Genomic DNA, 20,579 nt, shown 5'->3' with positions numbered 1-20,579 from the left:
TTATTTTAATACATTTGCATCCAGTTTCTGATTTTCCGTTAAATATTCATCAAGGATATTGCATCCAATTTCTGATTTTCCAAACTGTTAGTTAATATATGATTTTAGTTTAATGCGATTACATCCAGTTTCTATTTTCCGTTAATTATTCTTTGAGGTTAGTTCAATGCAAATTGCATCCAATTTTCGATTTTCCATTAATTATTGTTCGAGGCTAGTTTAATGCATTTCGCAAAAGAAGTTTTCGATTTCCGTTAATTATTTTTTGAGGTTTGTTCAATGCAGTTTGCATCAAATTTATGATTTCCGTTAATTATTCATTGAGATTAGTTCGGTGCATTTGCATCCATTTTTTATGTTTCTATATTCAGTTAATTAGTCTTTAGATTAGTTCATTATATTTGCATACAATTTTCGATTTTTCATTAATAACTCTTTAAGGTTAGTTCAATAGATCTGCATCTAGTTTATGATTTATGATTATTTATGCTTTGAGATTTTAATTAGTTCGATGCAATTTCATTTGATTTGATTTCCGTTAACTATTCTTTGAGGTTATTTTAATGTATTTGCATGTAGTTTCCGATTTCCGTCAATTATTCTATGAGGTTAGTTCAATGCAGTTGCATTTGGTTTTTGATTTCTGTTAATTATATTTTGAGGTTAGTTCAATGCATTTGCATCCAGTTTTTGATTCATCGTTAATTATTATTTGAGGTTTGTTTGATGCATTTTTGCATATTGTTTCTGATTTACTGTTAAATATTTTTCAAGTATTTGCATCCAATTTCTAATTTCTCATTAGTTATTCTTTGACGTTAGTTTAATACATTGTATCCCAGGTTTCCGATTTCTAATTAATTACTTTTTTGAGTTTAGTTTATTGCATTTATATAAAGTTTTTTAATTTCCGTTAATTACTCTTTTTGAGCTCGCCAATGTATTTGAATCCAGTTTTGATTTCCTTTTAATTATCCAATGTGGTGTGTAATACCAACTTTCTACTTATCCATATGTAGTGTCCTTGCAAACATGTCATAAAAATAAATTATGCTTGATTTACTATATTGGATCATCAAACATTATCCAGTTTCCGATTTTTCGTTAATTATTTTTTAAATTATATACCTGACTCATTATGTGGGATCTTCAAAGATTATCTACGAACGGATCCGGCCTGTTATATTAATTATTATGAAAAATATATTCAACTGTATATGCATAACTATTATATACATATATTATATTGCCCACTCATCCAAATTTCTTATAACATGAAAATCTTACGTACTCTCTATTAAAAAAAAATAACTCGCCATTGATAAAACCCTTCAACTTCATTTGTTGTTTAATAATAGAAGTTTGATTGAAGTTTTATGAAATTGTCTAATAAGATAAAATTCATATTGAAGCTACTTGAATAGCAAGGTGTTCCCAATTATACGAAAAAAGATTAGATAAACACCGTTTTAAATGCAAAACTATACTTATGGAAATATTCCCACAACATATAACACAACTATATTTTGAGGTTAGTTCTATGCATTTGCATCCAATTTCTGATTTTCTGTCATTTATTTTTTGAGGTTAATTCAATGTAGTTGCATCCATTTTCCGATTTATTGTTAATTATTCTTTGCTGTAGTTTAATGCATTTGCATTCAATTTCTAATTTACTGCTAATTATTCTTCGAGCTCAGTTAAATGCATTTGCATCTAGTTTCCGATTTTCCGTTAATCATTTTTTTAGATTAGTTTAATACATTTGCATCCGGCCAGTTTCCGATTTCTCGTTTATTATTCGATGAGGTTGTATTTGCATCTAGTTTCTGATTCCCCGTTAATTATTGTTTAAGGTTAGTTCAATGAATTTGCATCCAATTCCTGATTTTCCATTAATTATTTCTTGAGGTTAGTTCAATGCATTTGCATCAAATTTATTTTTTGAAATTAGTTTAGTGTAGTTGCATCCAGTTTCCGATTTCCCGTTAATTATTTGTAAAGATTAGTTTCACGTATTTGCATTCTATTTCCAATTTATAGTTATTTTTTTAGGTTAGTTCAATACAGTTGCATCCAGTTTCCGATTTCCCGGTAATTTAATCTTTGAGGGTTAGTTCAATGCATTTGCATCCAGTTTCCGATTTCCCGATAATTATTTGTTGGTGTTAGTTTGATGTATGTGCATTCAAGTTTTGATTTTCCGTTATTTATTTTTTGAGGTTAGTTTAATGCAGTTGTATCAATATTCTAATTGTCCATTAATTAATTTTTAAGAATAGTTTAATGCTTGCATGTGCATCCAATTTCCGATTTCCCGTTAAATATTATTTGAGGTTAGTTCGATGTATTTGCATCTAGTTTTCTGTTTCTCATTAATTGTTCTTTGACGTTAGTTTCATGCAGTATTATATATATTTGAAAATATTTGTTATTATTGGGGTTTTTTTTTCCAATTGCTATTATATATTTTGTGATGTTATTTTTTATATAATTTAATTTTCCACATGTAATTTGTTTTGGTTTGGTTTGGTTTGGTATATAATTTATTTAAGCCCAACGTCTATTTTAACTAAATCAATAGTTATATAATTTATTTAAGCCAACGTCCGTTTTAACTGAATCTCGTTATTCCGCTAAAATTGGAAATTATAAAATTTATAAATTAAATTAGAATATATCGTAATTATTGTGGCATGTGGTTTTTGAATCTTTAACTATGACTAAATTTTATACTTCAAATTGATTCAACTTTATTTGTTATGCCCATATATATATTGCATACAATACAATTTTATTTGTTTTTGGTGTACACTATTACTTATTTTATGATTAGTTTATTTTTTTTTTCCCTTTTTTCCATTTACATGTGTGGTTAACAAATGCATAAAGTAAATGTTTAAACAACTCAATTCATTTTTTCCTTTGTTCTTTCATTGTTTCATTATCATTTTCTAAAAAGAAACTTTGTTATGTTAAACTTCGTCTGAGATTAGTGTGGAAACTATTATTTGTGGCGTAAGAATTTTAAGAAAATCGTTTTTGGTTGAAAATATTATTTTTTGCAATTTAGTTTTTTTTTTCCGTAATTAGCTATATATTTTAGAAAAAATTGGACATTCTGTGAAACTCTAGATGAGATTGTTTATTTATTTATATCTTACTTTTTTATAATTAGTAATAGAGTTTAGAAAAAATTTGAGTCTCTAGATTGCTCCAAAAAATAGATTGGTGAGAGTATAACTATAATATATATCTAAAGATTTGGATTTTTTTTTTCCGTAATTAGTATTAGAGTTTAGAAAAAGTTGGAAACTCTGTAAAGCCTTGAAAAATAGAGCCAAGAGGGTATAGCTATAATATATATCTAAAGATAAGAGAAAATCCTAGAGGATATTTTTCCTCCATTGTTAATCTTCTCCTCTTTAATAATCTTTTCTATCTATGTGATTGTTTGGATCAAGTTCAGATAATAATCCAATCCAAAATAGGTAATTTGAAGACTCTTACAAGTTACGTCATTGTTCTTGTTTGCAAATAAACGTCTCAACAACTTACTGTCAATTTTTCATGCGCCATAATAATCTAACCTAATGACATTAAGCATGTCCAGTACACCTTCTGAACTGTTGCAACTTTGACTGTAAGCCTAAGGATTGCCACAGAAATAAGCTACATGATTATATAACTCAAGACCATGTCATTCTCCCCAATGCTGCAAAGGACTTCTTTTCCACTTCCTTCCTCCTTCTCTCCCTCTCAATCAGCCCAAAGCATCTCATCTGAATCTCCTAACCTATGAAAAGTGACTTAAAATAATAAAATCTAGACGATGGCACTCTACCATTACCTCAAATTGATTTTCATGGTAGATATGTTGGAATAAAATGGCTTTTGGACAACAATAATTTGTATATCGAAGAAAACATTTGGTTTGCAAGATTTTCTACCACATCTTCCATAAAAATCATAGCTAGAAGCAACATGGAATAAGAACAAGGAGCATATGCAAACATAATTTATACCTAATTGTAAATTGCAATTCCCATGATTTAAGAACGACTTGTCTATTAATCTGATACACAGCTTGAATGGAGTGAAAACAAAATCAAGATACTTCTCTTTCCATCAATGACACTTGGTCAGTTGGCCAAAGATATAAATGTTGATAACCAAAAGAAGCTAAAACTTAGATGTGTGCTCAAGCATCCATACATATACACTTTTCGTGATATCCCTGTGATTTAAAACTTCATATTGCCCCAGATTAAAAAAACTATGAAGTATCACGACAGAAACGATGAATCAGATTAAAAGAACAAATAAAAACAGCATCACCATATAAAGCATGCTATGAAAAGTTAGCCTACAGTCTGTTGGCGAAAGCCTTGGTTAAACTTGTAAATATATAGAACAAGTACTTAGTAGCAAGAATCTCAACAATAAAGGTCGAAGCATTTGGCGAGAAAAAAATATTGAGAGAAAAGGGCCTGAAATGAAAGAGCCCATACTTTAATGTAGTCGACTCCACATCCTATCTTTTTCTCAAACTCCGAATGATATGGAAGTAATCTTTCTCAAATTGTTTTCTCGTGCTCAGGGCTCAATCTGTCACCACTCCCGTACCTTCAATATGAATATAAATTTGAAAATAAGTATCACTAACACCATGAAAATTGCTACAATAAAGAATAAAACTTTAAAAATGCACCAAGAGTAAGGAATAAAGCCTACAAGCGTCAGGTACTAAAAGAGAGCTAATGTTGAATAAAAATTCAAATGGAATATAAGAGAAAAAGGTAACACAGTCTTGTTTAGTTACTTGCATAAAAAGAAAAATATTTACTATCCAAAAACAAAAACAATATCTAAGCTGCTATTATGTAATGACTATTTGAAGGGAAATAGCACAAATATAGTGACGAAAAAATAATTCATTGATTTCCACACATGAACAAACTAATTTTTTTCCCTTGGCTACCTCAAAAGCCTTCAGCTCTTCTAACATAGCAGCAAAAAAGTCAACCTCTCACCTATTTTTTCGTTTTCGTTTTCTTTTTCTTTTGGGATGGTAAAAACAAATTTTATTAGCAAAAAGGAAGAAATGTCAATACAAAGTAACAACTCCCACGTGGACTAGCCAATAGTCTCTAATTCCTGCTCCACTTTTCCAAGTGTAATACTGTGAATCATAGTACAAAATATCAAACAATGTAAAATATCCCCAAAGAGAGGGATATATTCACGATACATATCAAGAAATTGAGTATCGATAAACACCAATATCCTGATATTTTGTACTATGCTGTGAATAGCCTTAAGAAGATGCTAGGACTAAGGGACTACAATTTAAGGGCATGAAAACCCAAGACGAAGATATGTGGAATAACCATTCAGCAAAATGCTATAAGGAGAGGCCCAAAAATATAGCACTATTACATCCCTGCAACACAAGTGATTGACTGCATACAAGATGAAACCTAATCCTGACTTGTTCGAAGACAAATTAATTTCATCCAACCGCACAGGGTCAGCTTAACAGAATAGACTAGACAACCAATTAATTTATGGTAGTCTCTCAAGCATGGAAAATACAATTCTCTATCTCTTTCCAAAGGTTCCAATAGATGTTGCTTAATGTAAAACCATTGATGAAAAGGACACAAGAAGAACCTTTGTTGAACGTATTTGAAAAACAATAGTGGTTAAAGACTCATCATCCCCAACTTTGAATTGGAGAATCACTCGCCTTAGGGACGTGCTGACCTTAAACAAACATGCAAATCAATTTTCATATTACAAGTTTGATTGAATTTCATGTTGTTAAACATAAGAACTAGTGAACTATAATATAGGATAGACCTAGGTTACATTGACACGGGCACGCGTGTCGGTGTCCGACATGGATACGGGGTGTCGGATATGGCAAGCTGTGGGAGTTCGACACGGGAACACAGATATGAATAATTAATTAATTTTTTTAATAGATATAAAATTTATAAATTAGAAGTTTTTTCAGAAAATGAGAAAAACAGTGATAAATAGGGGAAAAAAGTATTGCATACTAAACAAATATTAAAGTGACTATTAAAGTGATAGAAATATAAAATGAGCATACAAAATTGACTAGTTTAGGAACTTACAAAGTTGTAAAATATGCAAGCAAAGAGAATTGCAAGTTGCAAATAATCTGTAGCCTAATCCACTAATCTTGTAGCCCAAAATGTATCGCACATACTGATATTTTTTAAACAAGGCCCAAGCCCAGTCAACTTCTCACTAAGATTGTCCCAACATACAAACCCTACCTCTTCTCAAAAATAGATTTGGTGCAAGATGCAGCCGCCAACCACACCTACCAAAAAAAGAAGAAAACCAGATTCTTCTTCATCATTGAAAACAGATCGTCATTGTCGAAAACCAGATCGTGTTTTCTTCATCAAAGAAAACCAGATCGTCGAAAGCAGGTTCTTCTTCATCATTTACTACTTTTTCTAGTCGTTTGTGTGCTGTCTTTTCTCTACTTTTTCTAGTTGTTGGCTTCTTTTGCTTTCCTCCCCGCGACAAAATTTTCTTTACTAGTGGTCAGCCGAATTTCCCCGCATTTAGCTGTGTCGACACGTCAACACACATTTTTTTTAGATATTGCCGTGTCCATGTAACCTAGGGATAGACCTATTACGGGGCTTTGGGAGGTATCGATATGGAGTTCCAACGTTCAAAGCTTCTATTTCATGAGACCAAAAAAATGAGTGGTTGCTCCACTAAATCTGAAATGATTTTCTAAGTTGCATCACTGCGGCTAACAGTGTTACTATCCATTTGCCTTTGGTAAATAACAGAGCATAAGTTCACATCCAGATGGTACTTAGTAGATATGGCCCTTCAATAGTTCAAGCCAAAGGAAGGCAGGACGCCAAAAAGGTGTTACATGCCTCATTCAAAAAATTGCAAAGAGAATAGCAAAAGATCAACATATCTATTTATACCGTTTTATAAGACGCATTTGGTGAGCCTTGCATTTCCTTTTGAGAGTATGTTGAGTAGGGTTTTATGGTGATACACCATCCTATTGATAAAAGAAAAAAAAAAAAAAAAAAAAAAAAAAAAAAAAAAAAAAAAAAAAATTGTAGGGAATATATCTCCTTGGCTGGAAAATGATTGCTCGTGCCACAATCCAAAACCTGACAAGAGTGTTTCACTTTGACTGACCATGTTAAGACTTCGTAGAGAATGACTTGCCGCCTTCCCATGTCCATAGTCGTCTATTTCATTCCCAAAGTTTGCACTTGCTTCACACATATATATTGAAAAGAGCGCAGAGATCATCAACTTCCCAATCATGAACTTCTCCGCTCTATACAATATATTTAGCAATGCTAACTCTTTTATTTCTTGCAATCTTGTTGGAGTTATCCCTCACATGAGGAGAGAAACCGAGTCGATTTAAAAGCGGGCAAATTCGCATCGCCTACAAGTCGAGGAAGCGCCGCTTGCGCTCGATAGAAAGCGCGACTTCGCCCGTCGAGCTCCAATAACATAGAAGGCCACCGCTCAAAGTGAAGCGCCGCCAGCCTGTCCAGGCCTTGTTCAGCGACTTCGCGCTCGAGTGAAAGCCACCAGGCTCAGCCATATATTTTCGTGGGCCCTTGCTACAGTACCCGCGAATTTGGTTTTTGGAGATAAAACCAAAAAATCAAGGTTTTGGAAAACCTAAGCTAACAAAACAAAACAAGTCAGAAGGATTGGAATCCAGACTAAAACAAAGAGAGATAACCTTTACAGAGATACAACCCTGTAAAGAGATAAGAGTGATCTAGTAAGGTGAGAGACTGTAAAGGAGAGATTGTAATCTTCCTTCCCACTTTATTAAGAACTGGCTCTTGTGGAAGTAGGCATCATTGGCCGAACCACGGTAAATCTTTGTGTTGTGGTTTGCTTTTACTGCTTTACATTATTATCTATTGTTAATAGTTGTTTAGCGAGTTGGGCATGTTAGTATAGGTTGTAGTTGATATTTAGATTTTGTCCGGAGTTGAATTGTGTTCATACAAGTTATCTGTGTAGTGGGGGAACCGATTGGTATTGGTGTAATCCCCAACAAGTGGTATCGGAGCCTTGGTTAGAATAGCCTAGGGTGTTATCCGAATCTTGGTCGGGAAGGTGTTTGTGAAATTCCCGAGAGAAGATTTGAGGTTAAATAACTTGTAGAGATGGACCATTCCGCGAACACTCGCGCGATGAGTCCGAATAGGAAGAACTACACTATCCGGAAAGTCGGGGATGGAAGACTTGCTTTATTATGGAGGACTCGCACAACCCATTGAGAATGGGGGAGTAAAACCGATATCTGATCCGATGCCGATTGGAAGACGCTTGATGAAAAGCGATTGGGTGCATTAGACAACGGATTGACAACAATGTAATCCGCCTTTGTATCCCAAGAGACCACGCTTTCGGTCGTGGAAGATTTTAGAAGACCTCAACGAAAGACAAGAAAGGACGCCTGAGAATAGCTCCCGCGCCTCGAGAGATCCTTGTTTCTGAGAAAAGCAAAGAGAGAGGCAAAAGCGTAAAAACATCTCACTCTGTAGATGATGACAAAAGAAAATCTAGGAGCGCGAGCAGACCTCCTAAGAAAGACTTGTCGTGCAATTATTGCGGTATCCATGGCCACTTCAAATATGAATGCATAGAATTGAAGAGGGATGAGAAGAATAGTACCGTACATGAAGACAAGTTAGAGTTGAAAGAAAGCACCACCGGTAGAGACGCCACAGATATCGCTTCACATGGTGAAGTAGGAATTGTGTCAGAAGGTGACGAGTTATGCTTGAGCACTTCATGCCAGGGTACAGAGTGGGTGGTAGATACAGGTGCTTCTTACCACGTCACACCCCACAAGAGTTTCTTCACTACCTACAAATCTGGTGATTTTGGTGAGGTGAAGATGGGCAACAGTGGAGTCTCGAAGATTATAGGCATTGGAGATGTTCATATAGAAACCAATGTCGGCTACACCTTGACACTCAAGGATGTAAGACATGTCCCTGACATACGGTTAAGCCTAATTTTTACCGGAAATTAGATGATGATGGCTTTGTAAACTCGTTTGGTAATCGGGGTATGGAAACCGAAAGCGAGGTTCCATTGTAAGCGGAGGGAAAGAAAATCTTGCTCTCTTTACAAAACACGTGCTAGTTTGTGTAAAAGCGAGCGAATCGCGGCGAAGAAGAAGAAGTCATCCGAACCGTGGCACAAGAGACTCGGTCACATGGGCATAAAAAAGGGATGGAAGTTCTTGCTAAGCAAAAGGCCATGCCGGACATTAAAGGTACACATTTAAATACATGTACTCATCGTTTGGTAGGAAAGCAACACGGTGTGTCTTTCCAAAGATTCCCGCCTCACGAAAAGGACACCGCCCTTGAACTAGTGCACGCACTTATGTGGTCCTATGAGAGTGAAGTCCCACCGGGGAGCTTAAATTACTTTTGACATTCATTGATGATCGTCCAAGAAAGATATGGGCCTATAGTCCAAGACCAAGGATGAAGTACTTGGCGTGTTTGAGAAATTCCACATGGTGGAAAGAGAGACTGGGAAGTTGTTGAAGTGTATTCGCGGATAATGGGGGTGAGTACATTGGGCCATTTGAAGAGTATTGCCGAGTCATGGGATTAAAATCATGAGCGCACCGTTCCCAAGACACCGCAAATGTAATGGAATAGCGCAGGAGAATGAACCGCACTACCATTGTAGAGGGATAAGATGCATGCTATCTCACTCTAAGCTACCTAGAAGCTACCGGGTAGAAGCAATGCGCATACCGCATGTGATCAACCTGTCACCCAAGAAAGCCTCTGAATAGTGATTATCCGAGAGAGTATGGTCGGCGAGATGTTGATTATGGATACTTGAGGGTATTTGGGTCGCGGGGCATTTTGGCATATTGGAAGGATGAGAGATCCAAGCTTGATGACAAAGCCAAGCGGTGCATTTTTCCGGGTTATGGAGATGAAAAGTTTGGTTACAAACTCTATGATCCGATTAACAAGAAGGTAATCCGAAGTCGAGATGTTGTGTTCTGGAAGACCAAACCATAGCATACTTTGAGGAGGGAGAAGCTACAAGCTTTCACCAATGATCTTGTTGATTCGAACCGGAAGTTCCTACCGTGGAACGTCGCGAGAAGGCATCGAGAATGCAGAGAACCATGAGTTTGAAGCTCGTGATGAGAATCCTATTGCTCATGATGGGATAGAACCTATTGGTATAGAAGATCACGCATGAGATGCATGAACCACCACCGAGCAAGCGAGAAGTGTATCCTCCCCGGTGGCACCGCCAGATGGGGCAAGGAGGTCCGACGGAGGGAGAATAGCTTCAACCAGTATCCACCACATAATGCGTCACGTGCTACTTATCGGATGGTGGAGAACCTATGTACTATCAAGAGGCACTTGAAGGTACGACAAAGAAAAGTGGTTGAAGGCCATGCATGACGAGATGGATTCTTTGCATAAGAATCACACTTATGAAGTTAGTTGAGAAACCCACAGGGAGAAAAATTCTCAAGAATAAGTGGATATACAAAGTCAAGCATGAGGAGAACAATCTCACCCACAAAGCTTCGCCTTTGTTGTGAAGGGATTCGGTCAAAGGAAAGGAATTGACTTTGATGAGATTTTCTCTCTGTAGTGAAGATGACTTCTATCCCGGTGGTATTGGGTATGGCCGCAAGTATGAACCTAGAGGTTGAAAGCGACTAGATGTTAAAGGCGACTTTTTCTTCATGGAGGAGACCTTGAAGAAGATGTCTACACGGACCGACCCGGAGGGTTTGAGGTCAAAGGCAAGGAGCACCTAGTATGCAAGTCGATAAAGAGCTTGTATGGGTTGAAGCAAGCACCGAGAGGCGATTGGTACATAAAGTTTGACTCCTTTATGGTGAAGCAAGGATACAAGAAGTCCGCTTCCGATCATTGTCGCGTTTGTTCAGAGATTTCGGATGGAGATTTCATTGTCTTATTCTTTGTATGTGGATGATATGTTGATAGTTGGCCCAAACATCAACAAGATATCCAAGCTAAAAGAAAGACTTGAGTAAGTCCTTTGAGATGAAGGATTTGGGTCAAGCAAAGCGGTCACTTTGGGATCGCGGATCACCGTGACGTAAAAGAGTGGAAAGTTGTGGCTTTCAAGAAAGCTACATTGAGAAGTGTTGAAGAGATTCAACATGGATCAAGCCGGCCCGGTCGGTTATCCGCTTGGTGGCCCGCATGACCCAAAGAGATGTGTCCTAAGGGTGAGCATGAGCAGAGTCGGATGGAAAAAGATTCCTTATGCATCCAGCGGGGCGGTTTGATGTATGCCATGGTGTGTACTAGACCGGATATTGCTTTTCGCCGTTGGGGTGGTAAGCGATTTACATCAAACCGGGTAAAGAGCATTGGGAAGGTGTTAAGTGGATATTGAGATATCTCAAAGGCACTTCCAAATCATGTTTGTGCTTTGGTGGAAGTAAGCCCTTACTTGAAGGCTGTTAATCGATGCAGCATGGCGGTGATGTTGACTCGATGAAGTCCACCTCCCGGTTATCCGGGTTACTTTTGCGGGGGAGCGGTTTCTTGGCAATCTAAGTTGCAAAAGTGTGTTGCTCTCCACTTCTGAAGCCGGTATATTGCGTTCCACCGAGTGTTGCAAAGAGTTGCTATGGATGAAGAGGTTCTTCGACTAACTAGGGCTAAAGCGTAAACAGTTTGTAGTTCTATGTGACGGTCGAGCCATCCACTTGAGTAAGAATCCGAAGTTTTCATTCTAGATCCAAGCACATACACGCGCGTATCATTGATTAGAGAAGTACTTTCGAAGACAAGCATTTGTGTATCGAGAAGATCCATACCGACAAGAACGGGTCGGATATGATGACCAAAGTCTTACCGAAGGTAAGTTTGATGTTTGTTGTGCTATTGCCGGAATGGCGACACCCTCCTATTGATTTGGCAATTGCATGGAGGTATCCCCTCACCGCTCGAGGGGAGATTGTCGGAGTTATCCCTCACATGAGGAGAGAAACCGAGTCGGACAAATTCGGCATCAAAATCGCGACAAGTCGAAGCGCCAAGGCTCGATAAAGCGACTTCGCCGCTCGAGCTCCAAGAACATAGAAGGCGACCACCGCCAAAGCGAAAGCGCCAGCGGCGACTTCGGCCGTCGAGCCTTCAATTCGCCAGAGCGAAGCGCTTCGCCAGTATATTTTCGTGGGCCCTTGCTACAAGATTCACGTAATTTGGTTTTGGAGATAAAACCAAAAAATCAAGGTTTTGGAAAACCTAAGCTAACAAAACAAAACAAGTCGGAAGGATTTGGAATCCGGACTAAAACAAAGAGATAACCTTTACAGATACAACCCTCAGAAAAGAGATAAAGAGTGATCTAGTAAGGTGAGAGATCAGAAAGGAGAGATTGTAATCTTCCTTCCCACTTTATTAAGAACTGGCTCTTGTGGAAGTAGGCATCATTGGCCGAACCACGGTAAATCTTTGTGTTGTGGTTTGCTTTTACTGCTTTACATTATTATCTATTGTTAATAGTTGTTTAGCGAGTTGGGCATGTTAGTATAGGTTGTAGTTGATATTTAGATTTTGTCCGGAGTTGAATTGTGTTCATACAAGTTATCTGTGTAGTGGGGAACCGATTGGTATTGGTGTAATCCCCAACAAATCTCACAGTAATTTGAAATTACTTTGAGTAGCTTATCATGAATCAGTTTATCATCCCATAACAAAATAGAATTGTCATAACTAACCTCATTCCCTTACTCGCCGATTTACAACTAAGGTGTAACAAACAAAATGCGTTATAACTATATTAATCCTAGTTTTAATAACCATCACAAGTATTTAATGATAAAAAAAAAAAAACTTACTTTCCAGAGTGAAGTAGCATTCTAACAAAGCCAACAAGTGGAACAGTATCTTCCAAAATCTGGTCTTCCCAATCAACCCAATCCTTCTCATCTTCCCTTTTTTCCTCACTCTCACTCTCATTATTCTCCTCGTTCAAATCATTATTATTAATTGACGACACGTACGTCACCCACATCCAAAGCTGAAATGACCGGCTTTTTAAGTAAATCAGGGCCGAAGGGTCTTGTTTAACTACTTTATCACCGTCGGAGCCGGTTTTAAGGGAATGGAAATATGTTATGGTTTGAAATAGAGTGAAGGAGTGAAGTGAGTAAATGGGGTAGGTGCCAACTTAATAAAGTCTGTAAAACATTTGGGTGATGATACCAGAGGTATGTCGCTCGAACCCGCAATCATCAAAGAGTTACTGATCTCATTTAAAACAGATTTGTCAATTGAAAAAAAATGAGTAAGTGAAGTAAGGAAAATAAGTGGAGGTTAGTTTGTTGAGATTGAAATAAGCATTGCAAGTTTTTTTTTTTTTAAGTGAGAGTGAGTGTTTAGTGTTATTTGGTTTTCATCACTGTTTTTCGGTGTGTGCTTTTGGGGTTTTTGAGTGCAGGGAGCGACTCTAGAGGACAAATCGGTCGAAAGAGAAACTCTAGAGGACACGTTATTTTTGTAATCACTCATAAAGACCAGGTGGATGAAAGTTCAAGTTTACTCTTGACGCGAAATAAGAACGGCTTGGGTAGATGAAAGGTCAATTATACCACTGAAGAAAAAAAATAAACATCCCGACCCAACTGAAACAACCCGGTTATGAATATTGATTGTTCATACCTATCCATGTATGAACAATAGTTATGAATATTGATTGTTCATACTCCAAATTATGAACATTAGCTATGAACAAAACAGATATGAACAATAAATGTTCACACTCAAAACATATTTGAATATTGATTGTTCATACCCCAAATTATGAACATTAGCTATGAACAAAACAGATATGAACAATAAATGTTCACACTCAAAACAGATTTGAACATTGATTGTTCATACCTTCTCTGGGGTATGAACAATCCGTGTTCATACAAAAAAAAAAAAAACATGAACCAAAAACATATATGAACACTGATTGTTCATACCCAAAACAGACATAAACATTGATTGTTCATACCTCTTGAAGCTATAAACACTTATTGTTCATACCTCTAAAACCCTAAACCCTAAACCCTAAAAAGGTATGAACAATAAATGTTCATAGCCCCAATTATGAATATCAGTTATAAATAATGATTGTTCATACCTATTCATGTATGAACAATAAATATGAACATTGATTGTTTATACCGCAAATTATGAACATTAGCTATGAATAATATGTATGAACAAAACAGGTATGAACAATAAATGTTCACACCAAAAACAGATATGAACATTGATTGTTAATACCTTCTTTGGGTATGAACAATCCGTGTTTATACCCAAAAAAACATGAACCCAAAACAGATATGAACATTGATTGTTCATACCCAAAACATATATGAACAATAAATGTTCATACCCAAAACAGACATGAACATTGATTGTTCATATAATTGGAGCTATGAACATTGATTGTTCATACCTATTTTTTATACCTTCAAACAGGTATGAACAATAAATGTTCATAGTCCTAATTATGATCATCAGTTATGAAAAATGATATAAATAATATGAAAATTAGTTATAAATAAACAAAATATAAATAATAATAAGAGAACACATTAAGAACACCAATATTTAACTTTCATAAATAAAATGTCATTGTGCACAAAAAACACCACAAAAAATATAGAGTCGCTCCCTCTTCATAAACAAAATATAATTGTGCACAAAACACACCATAAAAATATATTGTTTTTGCCTTCCCTCACATTAATTCAAGAAAACATTCCTTTTAAAAATCTCACATTCATTCAGCAAACATTCCCTTCCTATAATTTTCCTGAAAATCATGATTTTCTTTACTCCAACTTCTCGGCAAGTCTGAAAGCATTCTGCATGCAATGTGAGGGCACAACTTTTGTATTTCCTCTTCATTTATAAATTGATAGAAATTCATATGACCTTGTTCATACAAAATTTCCATCATTTTACAAATATGGAGCCCACAATCAACGCCGCAATTTAGAGAATACACAATCGCTTAAAATATAAGAAATAATTGTATTCATACGTATTGGAGTATAAACAAATATTGTTCATAGTTCTTATGGGTATGAACTATGATTGTTCATAGCTATCTGATGCATGAAAAGTCATTGTTCATACCTATTGTATACCTAAATTTAGAGAGTACACAGATAATTTAGAGAATACACAAATAAATCACAATCATTTCTAAATATGACGAATGTATTCATACCTATCTGAGACATGAACAATCAATGTTCATAGCTATCTGAGATATGAACACTCATTGTTCATACCCAATAGGTATGAATAATCATAGTTCACACATGTAACACATAAATAAATAATTACTTATTGTTTTGCTGCGGACATTTTGGTGAAAGTATTATTCTTTTATTACTGACAAGCTGGATTTTCAAATCTCCCTTTCTGATAAGATTGTTTATTGACTCAACTAGTGCCTTTTTCTGCAAAATTACAATAAGTTATTTCTTTATATTTCAACATATAAAATTTTATATAATTTAAGTGTTTATTGTCGAACTCACAAATTCTTTTGCAACTTCCAACCCCTTTTTTGTATGGCTGAGGGAGTTGAAGTAATACAATCTTGCTTGTTGTCCCTCCACCAACTCCAAGACAATAAGAGTCCAATGATTGTCCGAATGAATTGGAATGGCAATGAATTTCATATTGAAGTCGATGCTCTTCAATATGCTTCAACTCCTTCGTATACTACAAAAGTTCATTATAGGATAAAACAACATCACCATACAACTCTGTCAATGTCAACTTCTTACCCGCATAACTCATATGTTTAGAAATTTTAAGCCCATACTCACGACTATAAAAAGAAGTAATATCTCCCAATGACAAAGATGGTTTATCTTTAGCAAAATTCAAAATATGAGTCATTACAAGATAAGAAGTGAGAGGAGGATGGTTGTAGTATTTAAATGCAAAACCACAAGTGTGTGTGAGATTAATCTTCTTAATTTCAAAACTTCCATATGTATCGCAAGAGTGTATACACTATTCACGGTTCCATCATTCTTATTCTCACAAACCGGTCACTCTAAACTCGTCATTCTTGATTAATTCATATTTGTAACCACCGACAATATCAAATACTCTATCAATTTACAAATCTAAACTTAAAGCGCCTAAAGCAAACCGCTGCCCAACACCACCATCAAAGTTTCTTGCCCAAAAATCAGACTTGAAAGGTTTACGAACAACAACCACACTACCACACCACCACCACCACCACCACTAACTGAAGAACTTGATGAACTTGAAGAACGTGTAGAAATACAACCACTAGAGGTAATCAATGAAGTGACACAAACAACCACTCTGATCTCAACAATTGCAATCTTCTTTGCAAAACAGTAACAAACCAAAGAATGCAACTCTCTATTATATTCAATTAGGCTATCTTTCTCATCACGGTTGAAACACATATTATAGCATTTTAATCCCAACTCAGGGCATTTTTCATGTAACTCTTGTGCAACACCACCAATAGAAGAATCCAACCCAATACGAATGGAAAAACTACCACCATTGTAACAAAAAACTCCAATCACACTATAATCCATATAAATTGCAAAATCATAATAAAATGCATCGTCAAATGAATTTACAACTACTATGATAGCTGTTTGGGTATGAACAATGATTGTTTATACAACAAATACGTATGAACAATAATTGTTCATAGCAAAAAACAATATCAAAACCTAAAGTTCAATTAAGAAAAAATTCATCGTCAAATGTATTTAAAACTACTATGAATATTGGTTGTTCATAATTTTTTGTGTATGAACACTGATTGTTTAGACAACAAATACGTATGAACAATAGTTGTTCATAGCAAAAAAGCAAAATCAAAACCTAAAGTTCAATTATATTAAGAAAAAATTTATCGTCAAATGTATTTACAACTACTATGAGCATTGGTTGTTCATAGCTGTTTGTGTATGAACAATGATTGTTCATATAACAAATTCGTATGAACAATAATTGTTTATAGCAAAATAAAAAATAAAACATAAAGTTCAATTAAGAAAAATACATAAAACAAATAAGCCAAAACAAACATGATATTAAAATTATATCATTGATATAAGCAAATTGTATCTCCAAAATCACAGATCTCATCTAAAAAACAAAACATGATACAAAGTTTGAATAAGAACATTTTTAGACGGCAACAATAAGAAGCTATAGATTGAAACTTTCAGTTGAGGAATCCACTCGATTTTCAATTGAGGGAGAAGAAGTAATCGATTGAAACCAGAGCGCGTTGTTTATTTCTAATTTTGAAAACATCTTCAATTTATAGCTTAACACACAAAAGGGTAAAAAAGATATTTAATAAAATTATAATGGAATGGGCCAACTTAATTTGTCCTTGAGGGTTATTAAAACTAGCAAGATGCACGTGCAATGCACGCGATGTTAAAAAGAAATTGGCGAAAAGTGTAAACATAATTTTACTTCGCCATTTTTTATTAATCTTCAATTTGGGTTTTTTGGAAGCTAGCAAATTTTGGGAGAAAGCACACAATTTTTTTTTGTAGGAGAGTGTGCATGTACGTGTGTTGTGTCTTGAACTCTTAATAATTAGGCCACCTAATTATAATGGAAACCCGATTCTACTCAATGTGTTGTGACAATATATGAAACTTAAGGATATCTCGATTAACAGCAGGCTAATTGATTTAGATGAAGTATAGTAAAAAAAAAAACAGTTATAGAAAGGCACAAAGCAAGGTACGTACAGATTCAAGTATGGAAGAGATTTACTGATGAGTAGCTGAGTAAATGTGCATACCTGTGGTTGGGCTTGTAGCGCAGAGGCCCCTTGCGGTGTGCTAACTCTTTCCCACCGATGGGGGACTTCAGACTGAGAGTTCACAAATGCGTAATTGTTTTGCTAGTAACAAAATCACACTATTGGTGACTTTTGCTAGTAAATGGGCACGAGCGTTGCACGTGCTAGGAAATAAAATTAGGATGGAGAAAATTAAAGGAATGAACACATGTATAGGGTTTAGATTAATATAGGTCGAGGTCTTACAAAAAACTTCAATAAGAAAAAAACACTTCAATATGCTAGTTGTATTCTTTGTACGATTCGATATTTGATGCTCTTGTATGTTGCGAATAAATATATCCGAAGAGGCATTTAACTGCTTGTTAATTATTAGAAAAAATACATTGGACAATGTTAATATTTGTCATATAGATCTATTAAGTCGGATATAATAAGTGGAGTGAATTGAATGTGTAAATAATAGATTTCCTGGAGATGGCTATGTGGCAAGATAACCATTTCAAAGCTATCCATATAATGTGTATCTTATTTTATGTGTATGGAGATTAAATGATTCAAATGATTGAGTGTTGTTTTTTTCAAACCATATGTATGGAGATTGCATCGTTGAATTATATCTGTTTCACTCTATTGTTAGTCGCACCTTCTTTTGATGTACATGCATAACTTTGGCAGGTTTCAGATTTCCACTTGATTAAGATAATGAAGGTGCAAAGTGCATGTTGAAGGAGTGCATTTTGGCAAGCGGTTATGCTATGCCTAGATGAACAATTGATGCAGAGTAAGCAAATAGAAAAGCCATCAGTAAAGAGCAAGAAGTGAATATCTGTGGATTTTGCCATTTTCTTTCTCAATTTCTAGCATTTCTTGAATAACTATAGTCAACAATTTCATTTGTATAATTGTATGCCTCCCTAGTATCTAATAATCAGTTGGTCCACCATATATTAAGCATTTCATGATGGATTGGGTTGGGTCATTTTATATATTGTTCTGGGATTGAGTATTGTAAAACAATGAGTTGGTTTGGGCCATTATGTACTAACTCAGTATTGTAAAATTGCTCACCAATGGCAGAATATATTCGATTTATGGAATCATGGATTGCTATGGATGCTGAACTTTAGCCTGAAGACTTTGCAATTGGGTGATTAGGTTCTGTGCCAGAGTTTCGTTTGAAATTTGAAACCTGGAATGGAATGGTTATTAAAAATCATTATAAAGAATAATAGGCCCAAGGCAAACAACAGCCTGTATAGTTCAGTGGTAGAGTATCAGTCTTGTAAACTGAAGGTATGTAGTTTGATCTCGCATGGAGGCATGTCAATACACTATATTTTTACAGTATTAAACATGTTTTAAAGCTGGTTGCTTTTTTGGGTAATCATAAGGCATAAGCATTTGCAAAATGTTTCAGAAAACCTAAAAGACATCTGAAAAGAGGAGTTGGTTCTAGTGTCACGTTCTCTTCTATTAAAGTAAATTTTCAAAAATATAGGGTTAAGCTAGACCATCTTAGAGTCTACTCAATAGGTACCTTTCTACATCCACTATCTTTTTCATTAATAAAAACTCAAATCGTTACTTATTCTTAATAATGGAACTTGATGCAAGTTTCAATTCAACAGTCTTTACATTTGCATCTAATGACATAGGAACAATATCCATTGCCATACCTGCAAGTCTTGGGTGCATTGCCATCTTCCATATTATTGTAGACCACAAAGGTTTGGTCACATTTAACCAAACCCAAATAAAAAGTCACAATTAAAACGCAACCATCTAGAAAGAAATTATGGTTTGAGACTTTGAGTTGATAAGAATTCATAAAGGTAACTAACACTAACTATATGTATAGGCACATGAATGTGATTGGCAAAAATACAAAAGGCCAATGTTCCTGCAGGAGCATACATGTAGACCGAGGGACCTGCAGCTCTATGTTCCTTATCTATTGACGCATGTGGTACACATGCAATTATTAATGCACATTGTTGATTGTGAGGCATTGTAACTCCTCCTCAAGTGATATATAGAGAAAACAAAATCTAAATGGACAGAAAGTGCAGTGACAATCTATACAGAATTTTGCCTTCAGATTCAGTCCATTAGTGTTTCCTCTGTGGCAACAGAATTTTGAACTTTATAAAGGCAGGATTTTATGGAAGTAGGGAACATACACAGTACAAAACCGATGAGAGTTGAAGATTCCAACCAAGTTTCCATGATGAAAGATTTCTATCAAAACCAATGGCCCAAATAGCTGATAGAATGCAGCTAAAGAAACATTGTATCTTCGGTCAGCGATTTTGGTCGGATATATTTTCGTGGAGGGGACCCCGCAAACGGAAAGCTAAATGAAAATAAGAGACCAAAACAATTAGATAAGCACTACAATTAGGCTAACAAAATTTTTGAGCCACATGAAGGGAAAAAGTGCCAAGAAAGTTGTATATTGAATTATGGAGAAGTTGCGTATAAGCTGATTTTGAACTTGTAGAAAGCAGGGGAATAACTAAAGCCCAGTAATCCTAGTTGCGGCCGTTGTCATGTATTGATTGATGTAGGTTCAACAAACGATAAATTTGAACAAAATTATATCCGGGCCGAAATCACGAGCAAAGAATAATATTTACGCACCACAA

The 20,579-nt window shown here is 35.5% G+C and overlaps 3 long non-coding RNA genes across 3 annotated transcripts; 1 reads left to right on the top strand and 2 right to left on the bottom strand.

Moving 5' to 3' along the window:
- Window positions 1–4,286: 4,286 nt before the first annotated feature.
- On the bottom strand, window positions 4,287–14,743 carry LOC147500442 (uncharacterized). Its single transcript, XR_015196356.1, has 2 exons — window positions 12,932–14,743; window positions 4,287–4,626 (listed from the first exon to the last, which is right to left on the bottom strand). It is a non-coding gene; the product is annotated as an uncharacterized LOC147500442 (long non-coding RNA).
- On the top strand, window positions 4,633–19,060 carry LOC147500441 (uncharacterized). The gene is made up of 2 exons (XR_015196357.1): window positions 4,633–6,467; window positions 18,610–19,060. It is a non-coding gene; the product is annotated as an uncharacterized LOC147500441 (long non-coding RNA).
- Window positions 16,211–20,222, bottom strand: LOC147500440 (uncharacterized). Its single transcript, XR_015196359.1, has 2 exons — window positions 20,115–20,222; window positions 16,211–18,095 (listed from the first exon to the last, which is right to left on the bottom strand). It is a non-coding gene; the product is annotated as an uncharacterized LOC147500440 (long non-coding RNA).
- Between the last annotated feature and the right edge of the window lie 357 nt (window positions 20,223–20,579).

This window comes from Coptis chinensis, chromosome 5 (genome assembly GCF_015680905.1).
Source record: "Coptis chinensis isolate HL-2020 chromosome 5, ASM1568090v1, whole genome shotgun sequence".
In the NCBI taxonomy this organism is placed as follows: domain Eukaryota; kingdom Viridiplantae; phylum Streptophyta; class Magnoliopsida; order Ranunculales; family Ranunculaceae; genus Coptis; species Coptis chinensis.
This window is presented reverse-complemented; position numbering and strand designations above follow the sequence as displayed.